Raw genomic sequence first — 12,429 nt, forward strand, 5'->3', positions numbered from 1 at the left:
GCTAGGCCACTACTCAAATTTCATCAACCTGTGGTTTCACTTTAGCATTTGGAGAGTGTTACAAAATTTCAAATTGTGCAACTTAACACATTTTAACTTGTTCAATGAAGAAGCATAACAAAACAATAGAATTATGGACATCTAACATAGAAATCTGGTTCTTGTAACATTGTTTCTCATGTAACACATGTATGCACAAATGACAATATTATTGATATGAATGGATGGATGGAGTGGCTTTATGAAGTCAAGAAAAAGGATCAAAACCAAGTCAACAAGGTGAAAAAAAACAAATGAATTCTTCACCCTTGTAGCCTGCTCATCATTTGAAAAATGGGATATCATGAGATATAATAGGTTTTAATGGGTTATGATAGATTCAGAAAGGCCATACAATATAAGTGAGATATATTTTCAATGTCCATATATTCTATGTTTTGTAGTTTACTTCAAAGAAACAAATAAAATGTTACCTTTTCTCTTTTGACAATATCTTTACAAAACGGGTCTTTGATGTAAGTGGTTTTGATGTTGTTGATCATCATGTTGTTGAAGCTTTTTTATACTTGATATATGATATTGGACTTAATGTTCAAGTGTATAAGTATGTCACTTTCCAAAAGCTTCAAACCATTCCATTACTTCATTCTCAAAGGTAAATGGAATATGTAGTACAACTAAATTATATTACCCATGAAATGATCGAGTAGTCCTCATAAATGAAGCACATCATTCAACTACCCATTCAACTTCTAATTATTCCATACCTCCCGTCTTCAAAGTAATAAAATCTTGGTCCTCAAGGCTTGTTGCTTGATTACCTTCAATTGCTAGAAAGAGCATCTTGATGCTAGCATCTCTTTTAACTTTTGATGTGACAACCTGCCTTAATGCCCCATGAAAAAAAACTTGTATTCACTTGATAATATCCAAGCCTCTTCCATGCATCTTACAAAACCATAAGCATAGGTTGTTGTATGGTTTCATATTCTTGAATTTACTTTCCTTATTGATTCCATAATCAATTTTTAGCAAGAAAAACTTGCCAAGTTGCTTCTTGAAATTGTCTTCATTTCCCAACTTTTGAATTCATCTATTGTAGCCTTGTATGCTGAGTTTATATTTCTCTCATAAATAATTCCTTTTTGAATAGAGGAAAATTTATTCAAAATGAGTAAAAGTGAAAGGGATGGATGATGGTATGAGTGGTCTGCAAAATGAAAGATATGGTGGCTAGTAATGGTTGATGGAAAAGTGGTTATTCTTCATATTTTCCTAAATCTTTAATAAACTAAAAAGCCTTATGCAAGTTTTTACCTCAAGTTTACCTTTGAATAACTTGAAATGTTGAATTAGGAGTTGTAGATGTTGGAATAAAACAATTCTACAGGCAAATAGATTATTGAATCTTGAGCTTTTGAAATCTAAAAATAATTATTCATGCCATCCAATGTTGCACAAAAACATATGCCACGAACTCATTTTAAATCCAAATTGAGTGCTTCAAAATGGATATGGTGTAATTTTCCCTTTTTTACCGCCTCATGCCTTCAGAATCCCATTTTGATGAAGAAAAGACATCGTTGTCCAAAAATACTGAAATCTGGCCTAATCTATCCACAATGGTGAAAAATGAAAATCCACCTTAAAACCCCACTGAAAAGTCCCAGAAAATCTCACTCTTTTGGAATTTTGTCTGCGTATTACTCAATTTATCATATTCTGAGAAAACCTAGAAGCTTGGAATTTTTTATTTGTTCTCCAATATCTTGCAATATTTGTGCCAAAACTACCTCTAGAACAAGTTGCTACAACAAAAATAGGTTGTAGTGGTGCCACTATAACTGTCTTGAACCAATATTCAATGTAATCTTGTCTTCCTTGGCTTCCTACTATAGTGCCATGCAAGCCTTTAGAGATGTGATTCCCATTCATAGAATCTGGTGATAGGCATGCATGAAACTTTTCATTCTCAGGTTCCAGCAACTGCTCTTTATCGACATGCATCCATGATTCTTGGACCTTAGCTAAATCTTCTTCTTCTGGTTGTTGTTCTTCGTTGGTAGTTGGTGAATAATTTTGCAATACCTCAACATTGTAAGCGGATTGAGGTTTTTTCTTATTGGGGATATGAAATGGTTGTGCAGGTACTGGAGTGGGAATGGATTTTTAGGGTGCTTGTGTGGGTGGTAATGGGAAAGGTTGAATTATGGTCAACTGAGGGTAATATTGATGTTGTGGGGGAGGTGAAAGGTATGGATAAAATTGATGTTGGCATTGAGGATAGTGAGGAAAATATTGAGGATATGGTGGATTTCCTCTATAGGGCCTTTTCCAAGATTGGTGTTGAGGTTGGGATGGCCAAGGTTGCCAAGGCAAGGGTGTATTCAAATTACTTTGAGACTCTTGTGTATAACCTTGATATTGTGCATAAGAATATTGCATCATATTGAGTTGATGAGGTTTCCATAGCCCTCTTGGAGCTACATAACAGAGTTTATATTTTTCTTGATTTTCTCCATTATCCTTCTGGTAAACTACCTTAAACCCTGGTAATGATGGGAAATCTTCAATAGTATGCGATCCTACACAAATTTTATAAATTTTAATGTTATAAAGTGGGCATTCATTCAAAGCATGTTTCTTTCTACATTTAGGGAAAAATATAAATGATGATTCTTAGCATATCAATTTGTTCATATGAATTACCAAGAATGTCTAGAAAATTGTTAAATTCAGTTTGACTTACCAATCCTGATGCCGAATTACTTACTCTTTCCATAACTGGATCTTAAGGGGATCGTCCATACTTTTCTTTTCCTCTTGATATGTTCTTGCATAGTTCACAAATCTCTTGAAATGACAATTGAGAGACATCTCCTTCTGCCACCAAGTTAAGAAGATCAATCCATTCATTCCTTATAGTATTTAGTAGGAGATTTTTTAATGTATCTGATCCTAAATTATGCAATTTAGATGTTTTGGTATTATAAGTAAATATATGCACTAAATCTTCTAGTCTTTCATCCTCTTCTTGGTTCATATTAAAGATTTGGTTTCTAAGATCATGGTGTAAGCAATAATTTTTATATTTTTCCAAAAATACTATTTTCATAGCATCCCATGTCCTTATAGAATTTGTTCCTAAAGTCACGAACTAGAGCTCTATCCTTCAATGTTGTAGGAAACAAATTCAATTTTTGATTGTGTAATGAGTAACCATAAGATCCACAATTTATTTTAAACTAAAAAAGAAAGGTTTTCGGGTCTTCTTATCTCATACCTTTGAAGTTAGGAAGTGGGGATGGATGGATGTTCTTCATTTGAAAATTTATATCAATTTCTTGAATGGGAAATCCAAAAGGATCTTCCCCATTGTCATCATCTCCATCGATTTCTTCAACCTCTTTTTTACCTCTTCTTCTACCTGCAAAAATAAGAATTCATGATGTGGATTTGTGGCTCTTACTGCACCACGTGATATAGTGGGGGTGGTAGGTGATTGAAGTTTTTTTTTAATCAAAAGAAAAGTACTCCTATATACACTTCCCCGGCAACGACGCAAAAATGTTTGTCAATTTAATTGTCTTAAATTGTTACATAAATTATCGATCGGATTTGGTAAATTTGTGAAGTGCAAGTACACTATATATGTTAGAAGCCCTTTTTTTAATAAATCAAATTATTAATGTTCGTGCTTGAGTTATTGAAAATTACTTCTAAGGATGTTTTTCATTACTATATTCCTCTTTAAAGAAAACGAAATTAACATATTCAATCATAATTAAATTCCTAAAATTTCCTCACTCCTTTCTAATGAAATAAAAAATGCTCTTCACACTTGAAAAATGAAACTAAAGCGAGCTCACTCTGTCTCATGAAATTAAGAAAACTTAGCCAATATATTACAACATTAATTTAATTTCTAAAACCAAAATTATTCATCTAATGTTCTAGCAATCATTTGCATAAAAACCAAAATGAAACTGACTACTAATTAAAATGAAAACCACACATCTATTACTATTAGTCACACATACTCTGAAATTAAAGGTTCTAAAATGAAACTACAATGAAATCACTATTGCTCTGAAATGGAATGCTTTGAAATGAAACTACAAAGAAATCTGTCATACACTGAAATGAAACTGCAAATAAATCTATGAGAAATGATTACACTACAATTATTATCATTACAACTTAACAATTCAAAAAGAATTATTATTGAAATCTTGCTATCGCTATCTAATTTAAATTAATACTACAACATGTAAATAACTACATCAAACGACAAAAGAAAGATATGAAAGTTGCAAAACCTTCATTGTTTGCAGGGGCCCTCCACAAACAGGTGGTCACAGAACTCTAATCGATCATTCAATGATGAATCATAGGACTTCTTCATTAACAGAGTAAAAATAGAGTCTTAACACATTATTGTCACATACATAAATTAACCTCTACTCCTTTGCTTCAATGGAGTGTTTATATGGGGGTTACAATGCAAATTCATGGAGATTCATATGGCTAAATATCAAAACTGAATGAACACCTATTTTCTATGAATTTGATGAAGCACAGTCTATTCCAACTTCTGTTTTCTTGACTAGGTGTTTATTGACACATGGGTGCATTGTTTTCTCATGCAACCTAAAAATAGGGCTCCAAAGAACCTAAAATATATCCCAAATGGTAACAAATTCTGGAAAACTACTTGTAGATATCTTAATTTGGCCCATTCTGAACAAAGCCCATGTTTTTGTTTTGCGATATTTTCTTTCATTTGCTCAAAAAATGCGTTTGAAGTTCACTGGTCAAAACTGTTGTGATCTTCCCTTGATTTGATGCTGGAGGTCCACACGTGTGAGTTGGGTGCTATTTGAATAGTAGAAATCTATATTGGAACCTTTAGAAACAATGTTCATGTGTCAGATTTCCTTCTAGATTAGTGATACTACCTCAACCATGGAGGTAGCTACGAAAACTTGACAAAACTGCAAAAACTTGAACTTGCTAAACTGTCATTAGTTAAAACCATGCAAAATTATTCTTAATCTACTAAAAATAAAGGAAAATGATGTTAATTAACCATTTATACATATAGAGACACATCATGAAGAATTATGGTGAAAATGGTGGCAAGTGAGTGAAATGGTGCAATGGATGGTTGGAAGTAATGGCTTACTGAATGAAAAAGACAAGTGAAAATGATGACAAATCAGTGACCCAACACCTCCCCCACACTAAGATCTTTGCATGTCCTCATGCAAATAACAAAACTTGATCAACATATTTGTTCCATAATGTATCTTTGGGAATGACATTATTTTCTTACACCATTTCTTAGCAAACTTGAATAGTTGTCTAGTATGCATTGTCACTTAAATTTTTTGCGCATTCTGCCACTGACCAAGGCATTGACTAACCTATTAGAGTGACAAGAGTGCTTATTTGTTACGCTGAATGGTAGATATCATTTCTCAACATTTCAGCAACATTCTCCATCTTCTAGTTTTGCTAGGCCATTACTCAAAGTTCATCAACCTGTGATTTCACTTTAGAATTTGGAGACTGCTAGAAACTGTCAAATTGTGCAATTTAACACATTTTAACTTGTTCAATGAAGAAACATACAAAAAAAATAGAATTATGGAAATCTAACTTAGAATATTGCTTCTTGTAACATTGTTTCTCGTGTAACACGCGTATGCACAAATGACAATATTGTTGATATGAATGGATGGATGGAGTGGCTTTATGAAGTCAAGAAAAAGGATCATAACCAAGTCACCAAGGTGAAAAAAAACAAATGAATTCTTCACCCTTGTAGCCTGCTTATCATTTGAAAATGAGATATCATGAGATATAATAGTTTTTAATGGGATATGATAGATTCAGAAATGGCTTACAACATAAGTGAGATATATTTTCAATGTTCATATATTCTATGTTTTGTAGTTTACTTCAAAGAAACAAATAAAATGTTACCTTTTCTCTTTTGACTATATCTTTACAAAAATGGTCTTTGATGTAAGTGGCCTTGATGTTGTTGATCACCATGTTGCTGAAGCTTTTTTATACTTGGTATATGATGTTGGACTTAATGTTCAAGTTTATAAATGTGTCTCTTTCCAAAAACCTCAAACCATTCCAATACTTCATTCTCAAAGGTAAATACAATATGTAGTACAACTAAATTATAATACCCAGGAAATGATCCAGTAGTCCTCATTAATGAAAAACATCATTCAACTACCCATTCAACTTCTAATTATGTCATACCTCTAGTCTTCAAAGTAATCAAGGTGTGGTCCTCAAGGCTTGTTTCTTGATTACCTTCAATTTCTTGAAAGAGCACCTTGATGTCGACATCTCTTCTAACTTTTGATGTGACAACCTGCCTTAATGCCTCATGAACAAAAATTTGTATTCACTTGAATAATTTCCAAGCCTCTTCCATGCATCTTACAAAACCATAAGCATAGGTTGTATTATGGTTTCATATTCTTGATTTTACTTTCCTTATTGATTCCATAATCAACTTTTAGCAAGAAAAACTTGCCAAGTTGCTTCTTGAAATTGTCTTCATTTCCCAACTTTTGAATTCATCTATTGTAGCCTTGTATGCTGAGTTTATATTGCTCTCATAAATAATTCTTTTTTGAACAGAGGAAAATTTAATCAAAATGAGTAAACATGAAAGGGATCGTTGATGGTATGAGTGGTCTACAAAAAAAAAATATGGTGGTTAGTAATGGTTGATGGAAAAGTGGTGATTCGTCATATTTTCCTAAATCTTTAATAAACTAGAAGGCCTTCTGCTAGTTTTTACCTCAAGTTTATCTTTTGAAGAACTTGAAATGCTGAAGTAGGAGTTGTAGATGTTGGAATAAAATCATTCTACCAAAAAATAGATTATTGAATCTTGAGCTTTTGAAAATTTTGAAAATGATTTTTCATGCCATCCAATGTTTCACAAAAACATATGCCACAAACTCATTATAAATCCAAATTGAGTGCTTCAAAAGGGAAATGGTATATTTTTACCTTTTTTACCGCCTCATGCCTTTAGAATCCCATTTTGATGAAGAAAATTTGTCGTTGTGTAAAAATACCAAAATCTGGTCTAATCTGTCCACAATGGTGAAAAATGAAAATCCATCTTAAAACCCCATTGAAAAGTCCAAGAAAATTACACTTTTGGGGCACTTTTCCTGCCTCTTACTCAATTTACCATATTCTGAGAAAACCCAGAAGCTCAGAACTTTTTATTTCTGCTCCAATATCTTGCAATATTTGTGCCAAAATTGCCTCTGGAACAAGCTACTACAGCAAAAACAGGTTGTTGCAACAATAGCTGCAAACACTGCAATTTTTCGTACTTGTTGCAGAAAATGCCAATTTTTGCAGAAAGTTGTTTTCTCCGAGTTTGAATTGCTGACTTGGATTGTGTACTTCATGCTAAAGTAGAAACCATGAAACGTAATGCATATTGACTGAAATATGCCCAATTTTATTGTTTTGCTTGAAAATGAAATGAAGAAAAAAGTGTTGTAGTGGTGCCATCATGTCTCCATTGAAAAACAAGATGAACATGCTGCTACAAGAAACCAATAAAATGTACTGCTGCAAGTTGTTATTGATTCCATAAAACCATTAGTATTCATCCAAAACTAAAAATCATGGTACAACTCTTACCATGCAAATGAATGTGCTGAAGTCGAGCATGGAAGGAAATCATTGAATTACCGATCATTAATAAAAATCATTAACCAATGCGAGACAACTCACCGACAATGTAAATGAGTGTCAAGGTACCTGATTTCATCTTGATAGGGACGAATGAATGTGTTGAAGTCGAGTCACCTGCAATATTTGACAATCAAGAGACATTGTTGTATTCACATTGTTGTCAACGAGGAGGCTTTCCATTAATGTATGCAAGTACCAAGGCACTCCAAATAATCTCTGATCTTGATCCCAGATAAGGTGTTGAGGTCGATGGGACAAGATCTGTTGGAAGGTGGGCCTTTAGGAATCCCACATCAGCCAACTCGAGCATAGAACCAAAAATTATTTGAAGAACCATAATAAAATATTGAAACCATCATAAAATTACAGAACTTATTGTGAAATTTGCTTGCCAGTTGTCTATTTTTCAAGCAAATCTCATGTCCAATTGCGCCAACAAACTGGTTTTCACAATAGGACTTATTTTTCTCTTTACTTTTTTATTTTTTATTTTTTATTTTTTTCTATTTCCTAGTCTACTTGAAAAAAAAAAATCTCGTTCAAGTATATGAATACTTCCAATGGAACCATGTGTGTAACAAGATGACACATAAACTCATATGCAGGTTTGAATTATACACTTTGATATGTACCAGTATATGAGAGACCAACTGTCTTGATTGAGATGTTGTTAGAAGATATTGAAGAACAGAATACTGAGATCCAATGAATATCTTGAACCATGATTCAATGTAATCTTGTCTTCCTTGGCTTCCTGCTAATTTGTCATGCAAGTCTTTAGAGATGTGATTCCCATTCATAGAATCTGGTGATATGCATGCATGAAAATTGTCCATCTCAGGTTCTGGCAATTGCTCTTTATTGACAGCCATCCATGATTCTTTAACCTTATCTGAATCTTCTTCTTCTAGTTGTTGTTCTCCAATGGCAGTTGACAAATAATTTTGCAATACCTCAACATTGTAAATGGATTGAGGTGTTTTATTGGTTGGGATATGAAATGGTTGTGTTGGTAGTGGAGTGGGAATGGATTTTTGGGGTGCTTGTGTGGGTGGTAATGGGAAAGGTTGAATTATGATCAACTGAGGGTGATACTGATGTTGTGGTGGAGGTGAATGGTATGGATAATGTTGATGTTGGTATTGAGGATAGTGAGGAAAAGATTGAGGATATGGTGGATTTAGTTTGTAGGGCCTTTGCCAACTTTGTTGCCAAGATTGGTGTTGAGGTTGGGATGGCCAAGGTTTCTAAGGCAGGGGTGTATTTAAATTACCTTGAGACCATTGTGCATAACCTTGAAATTGTGCATAAGGATATTGCATCATATTGGGTTGTGAGGTTACCATAGCCCTCTTGGAGCTACATAACAGAGTTTCTCTTTCGCTTGATTTGCTCCATTATCCTTCTAGTAAACTACCTGCAACCCTGGTAGTCATGGGAAATCTTCAGTAGTATGTGATCCTACACAAATGTTACAAATTTTAATGTTATCAAGTGGACATTCATACAAAGCATGTTTCCTTATACATTTAGGGTAAAATATAAATGAAGAAACATTCTCAATTTTTTCCTTGTTTTGCATTCTTAGCATGTCAATTTGTTCATTTAAATTACCAAGAATGTCTAGAAAATTGTTAACTTCAGTTTGACTTACCAATATTGATGACGACTTACTTACTCTTTCCATAACTGGATCTTGAGGGGATCTTCCATACTTTGCTTTTCCTCTTAATATGTTCTTGCACAGTTCACAAATCTCTTGAAATGACAATTCAGAGTCATCTCCTTCTCCCACCAGGTTAAGAAGATCAATCCATTCATTCCTTATAGTATTTAGTAGGATATTTTTTAATGTGTTTGATCATAAATTATGAAATTTAGATCTTTTGGTATTATAAGTAAATCTCTCCACTAAATATTCTAGGATTTCATCCTCTTCTTGGTTCATCTTAAAGATTTGATTTTTAAGGTCATGGTGTATGCAATAATTTTCATATTTTTCCAAAAATACTCTTTTCATATCATCCCATGTCCTTATATAATTTTTTCCTAAATTCATGAACCATTTAAGAGCTCTATCCTTCAATGCTATGGGAAACAAATTCAATTTTTGAATGTGTGATGAGTAACCATAAGATCTACAAATTATTTCAAATTCAAAATAAAGGTTTTTGGGTCTTCTGATCTTGTACCTTTGACGTTAGGAAGTACGAATGGATGGATTTTCTTCATATGAACATTCATATCAGTTTCTTGAATGGGAAATCCAAAATTATCATCCTCATTGTCATCATCTCCATCCATTTCTTCAACCTCTTTTTTACCTCTTCTTCTACCTGCAAAAATAAGAATTCATGATGTGGATGTGTGGTGCTTACTCACCACGTGATATAGTGGGGGTGGTAGGTGATTGATTTTTATTTTTTTTAATGAAAATAAAAGGACTCCTATACACACTTCCCTGGAAATGATGCCAAAATGTTTTTCAATGTAATTGTCTTAAATTCTTACATAAATTTCGACCGGAGTTGGTAAATTTGTGAAGTGAAAGTGAACTATATATGCTACAAGCCCTTTTTTTATTAAATCGGATTATTAATGTGCATGATTGAGTTATTGAAAATTAATTCTAAGGATGCTTTTGATTCATATCTTACTCTTTAAAGAAAACGAAATTAACATATTCAATCATAATTAAATTCCTAAAATTTCCTCACTCCTTTCTAATGAAATCAAAAATTATCTTCACACTTGCAAAATGAAACTAAAGAAAACTCACATTGTTTCATGAAATTAAGAAAACTTAACCAATCTATTACAACATGAATTTAATTTCTAAAACCAGAATTATTCATCTAATGTTGTAGCAATCGTTTGCATAAAAACCAAAATGAAATTAACTACTAGTTAAAATGAAAACCACACATTTATCATTATCAATCACTCATACTCTGAAATTAAAGGTTCTGAAATGAAACTACAACGAAATCACTCATGCTCTAGAATTGAATGCTTTGAAATGAAACTACAAATGAATCTACAAAGAAATCTATGAGAAATTATTACACTACAATTATTATCATTACAACTTAACAATTCAAAAAGAATGATTACTGAAATCTTGCTATAGCTATCTAATTCATATTAATACGACATCATGTAAATAACTACATCAAATGATAAAAGAAAGATATGAAAGATGCAGAACCTTCACTGTTTGCAGGGGCCCTCCACAAACATGTGGTGACAAAACTTTAATCGAACAATCAGCTACGCATCAAAACTTCACAAGACTTCTTCATTAACATAGTAAAAATAGGGTCTTAACACATTATTGTCGCATACATAAATCAACCTCTGCTATTTTGCTTCATTGGAGTGTTTATATAGGGGTTACAATGTAACTTCATGGAGATTCATACACCTAAAGATCATAACTAAATGGACACCTAATTGTGGTGAATTAGATGAAGCACAGTCCATTCCAACTTATGTTTGGTTGACCGGGCGTTTATTGACACATGGGTGCATTGTTTGCTCATGCAACTTGGAAAATAGGTCTCCAAATAACTTGAAATATATCCCAAATGGTAAAGATATCTGGAAAACTGCTCATAGATATCTTAACTAGGCCCATTATGAATAAAACCCATGTTTGTTTCTGCGATATTTTGTTTCATTTTCTTAGAAAACACGTTTGAAGTTGATTGTTCAAAAATTTTGTGATTTTCCCTTGATTTGATGATGGAGGTCCACACGTGCGAGCTGAGTGGTATTTGACCAATATAAATCCATATTGGAACCTTTAGAAACAATGTCCATGTGTCGGATTTCCTTCTAGAGTAGTGATACTACCTTAACCATGGAGGTAGCTACGAAAACTTGACAAAACTGCAGAAAATTGAACTTGCTAAATTGTCAATAGTTAAAACCATGCAAAAAAAAATTGATCTGCTAAAAATAAAGGAAGATGATGTTAATTAACCACTTAGAAATATAGAGACACATCATGAATAATTATGGTGAAAATGGTGGCAAGTGTGTGAAATGGTGCAATGGATGGTTGGAAGTGATGGCTTAATGAATGACAAAGACGAAAATGATGACAAATCAGTGACCCAACATCTCCCCCACACTGAGATCTTTCTGTGTCCTGATGCAAATAACAAAAATTAATCAACATATTTGTTCCAGAATGTATCTTTGGGAATGACTTAACTTTCTTACACCATTTCTTAGCAAAATTGAATAGTTGTCTAGTATGTTTTGTCACTTAAATTGTTGTGCAGTCTGCCACTCGCCAAGGCATTGACTGACCTATTAAAGTCACAATAGTGCTTCTTTATTGCGTTGAATGGTAGATATAATTCCTCAACCTTTTTGCTACATTCTCCATATTCTATTTTTTCTAGGCCACTACTCAAAATTCATCAGCCTATGATTTCACTTTAGAATTTGGAGACTGCTAGAAATGTTAAATTGTGCAACTTAACACATTTTAACTTGTTCAATGAAGAAACATACAAAAACAATAGAATTATGGATATCTAACTTAGAAGTTTGGTTCTTGTAACATTGTCTCTCATGTAATGCGTGCATGCACAAATGACATTACTATTGATATGAATGGATGGATGGAGTGGCTTTATGAAGTCAAGAAAAAGGATCATAACCAAG

This window comes from Pinus tabuliformis, chromosome 4_2 (genome assembly GCF_031772625.1).
Source record: "Pinus tabuliformis cultivar Carrire ecotype Pingquan chromosome 4_2, CPIR1, whole genome shotgun sequence".
In the NCBI taxonomy this organism is placed as follows: domain Eukaryota; kingdom Viridiplantae; phylum Streptophyta; class Pinopsida; order Pinales; family Pinaceae; genus Pinus; species Pinus tabuliformis.